The sequence below is a fragment of the Durio zibethinus genome, unplaced genomic scaffold (genome assembly GCF_047325235.1).
Source record: "Durio zibethinus cultivar Kanyao isolate XHJ-2024 unplaced genomic scaffold, ASM4732523v1 HiC_scaffold_2, whole genome shotgun sequence".
Taxonomy (NCBI): domain Eukaryota; kingdom Viridiplantae; phylum Streptophyta; class Magnoliopsida; order Malvales; family Malvaceae; genus Durio; species Durio zibethinus.
Window position 1 is genome coordinate 3314321 of NW_028323043.1, and position 2500 is coordinate 3316820.

Consider the following 2500-nt stretch of genomic DNA (forward strand, 5'->3'; position numbering starts at 1 on the left):
TCGACCACCATCGGCACACGCTCCGCCCTGGTGCGGCAGGTTGCCTCGACCACCATCGGCACACGCTGGGCCCTGGTGCGGGCGGTTGCCTCGACCACCATCGGCACACGCTGGGCCCTGGTGCGGGCGCTTGCCTCGACCACCATCGGCACACGCTGGGCCCTGGTGCGGCAGGTTGCCTCGAGCACCATCGGCACACGCTGGGCGCTGGTGCGGCAGGTTGCCTCGACCACCATCGGCACACGCTGGGCCCTGGTGCGGGCGCTTGCCTCGAGCACCATCGACACACGCTCGGCCCTGGTGCGGTCGGTTGCCTCGAGCACCATCGGCACACGCTGGGCCCTGGTGCGGCAGGTTGCCTCGACCACCATCGGCACACGCTGGGCCCTGGTGCGGGCGCTTGCCTCGACCACCATCGGCACACGCTCGGCCCTGGTGCGGTCGGTTGCCTCGAGCACCATCGGCACACGCTGGGCCCTGGTGCGGCAGGTTGCCTCGAGCACCATCGGCACACGCTGGGCCCTGGTGCGGGCGGTTGCCTCGACCACCATCGGCACACGCTGGGCCCTGGTGCGGGCGCTTGCCTCGACCACCATCGGCAGACGCTGGGCCCTGGTGCGGCAGGTTGCCTCGAGCACCATCGGCAGACGCTGGGCCCTGGTGCGGCAGGTTGCCTCGAGCATCATCGGCACACGCTGGGCGCTGGTGCGGCAGGTTGCCTCGACCACCATCGGCACACGCTGGGCCCTGGTGCGGGCGCTTGCCTCGAGCACCATCGACACACGCTCGGCCCTGGTGCGGTCGGTTGCCTCGAGCACCATCGGCACACGCTGGGCCCTGGTGCGGCAGGTTGCCTCGACCACCATCGGCACACGCTGGGCCCTGGTGCGGGCGCTTGCCTCGACCACCATCGGCACACGCTCGGCCCTGGTGCGGTCGGTTGCCTCGAGCACCATCGGCACACGCTGGGCCCTGGTGCGGCAGGTTGCCTCGAGCACCATCGGCACACGCTGGGCCCTGGTGCGGGCGGTTGCCTCGACCACCATCGGCACACGCTGGGCCCTGGTGCGGGCGCTTGCCTCGACCACCATCGGCACACGCTGGGCCCTGGTGCGGGCGCTTGCCTCGAGCACCATCGGCAGACGCTGGGCCCTGGTGCGGCAGGTTGCCTCGAGCACCATCGGCAGACGCTGGGCCCTGGTGCGGCAGGTTGCCTCGAGCACCATCGGCACACGCTGGGCCCTGGTGCGGTCGGTTGCCTCGAGCACCATCGGCACACGCTGGGCGCTGGTGCGGGAACTTGCCTCGACCACCATCGGCACACGCTGGGCCCTGGTGCGGCAGGTTGCCTCGATCACCATCGGCACACGCTGGGCCCTGGTGCGACAGGTTGCCTCGAGCACCATCGGCACACTATCGGCCCTGGTGCGGGCGGTTGCCTCGACCACCATCGGCACACGCTGGGCCCTGGTGCGGGCGCTTGCCTCGAGCACCATCGGCACACGCTGGGCCCTGGTGCGGGCGGTTGCCTCGAGCACCATCGGCACACGTTGGGCCCTGGTGGGTTTAGGCACATCTTCAAATTTCTGCCGTGCCAATGCCATTTTTATGGCTTGTAAATTCATACAATGGTCCCCTAAGCCTTCACGTGAAGTTTCGTTGGAAGATGACTCGTTTTCTATTTTTCACGATTTTCGAAACTTTTTGCGGTTCGGGATTTTTTAAAATTTTTTTATAAGGATTTTTGGCCCCAAATTTTGTAGGCATGATCCTTCTATTTTTGTTGGCATGCACAAAAAAATTCAGCTAAAAACTCGAAGTAGAGAAGATTTTGTGACCGTTTGAAAAAAGTGTCCCCATTTCAGACACTTTAACGGCTACTGGTAGCAAACCTGTAAAATCTCAAATGCTCTTTAAGGGGGTGTGAATTCTCAGAGGTTTGATGAGGGATAGGGGGCCAACACAAGGCCAAGTACCAGCACCCATCGCACATCATGTGCGCACACCCCCCCGGCCCCCCTCCCAATCGCCGGAACCCCAATGCCGCCGGTCAGGTTCTCCGGCGGTACTCCGGCGATGCTCCGGCGATGCTCCGGCGATGCTGTCCCGAGTGAAAAAAATGCGGCACCAGCACATGCTGGAGCCAAGCATGGGCACCGTGGCTCAAAATCGAACTTCGGCCAAGGCCTCGACCATCAATGGCACATGATGACGCATGGTGATGGCACATGCATCGACCATCATCGGCATAGGCTGCCCTTCGGTACGGGCACTTGCCTCGACCGCCATCGGCACAAGCTGGGCCCTGGTGTGGGTTGTTGCCTCGATCACAATCGGCACATGCTGAGCCTTGGTGCGGGCGGTTGCCTCGAGCACCATCGGCAGACCCTGGGCCCTGGTGCGGCCGATTGCCCCGATAACCATCGGCACACGCTGGGCCCTGGGGCGGGCGCTTGCCCCCAGCACCATCGGCACACGCTGGGCCCTGGTGCGGGCGCTT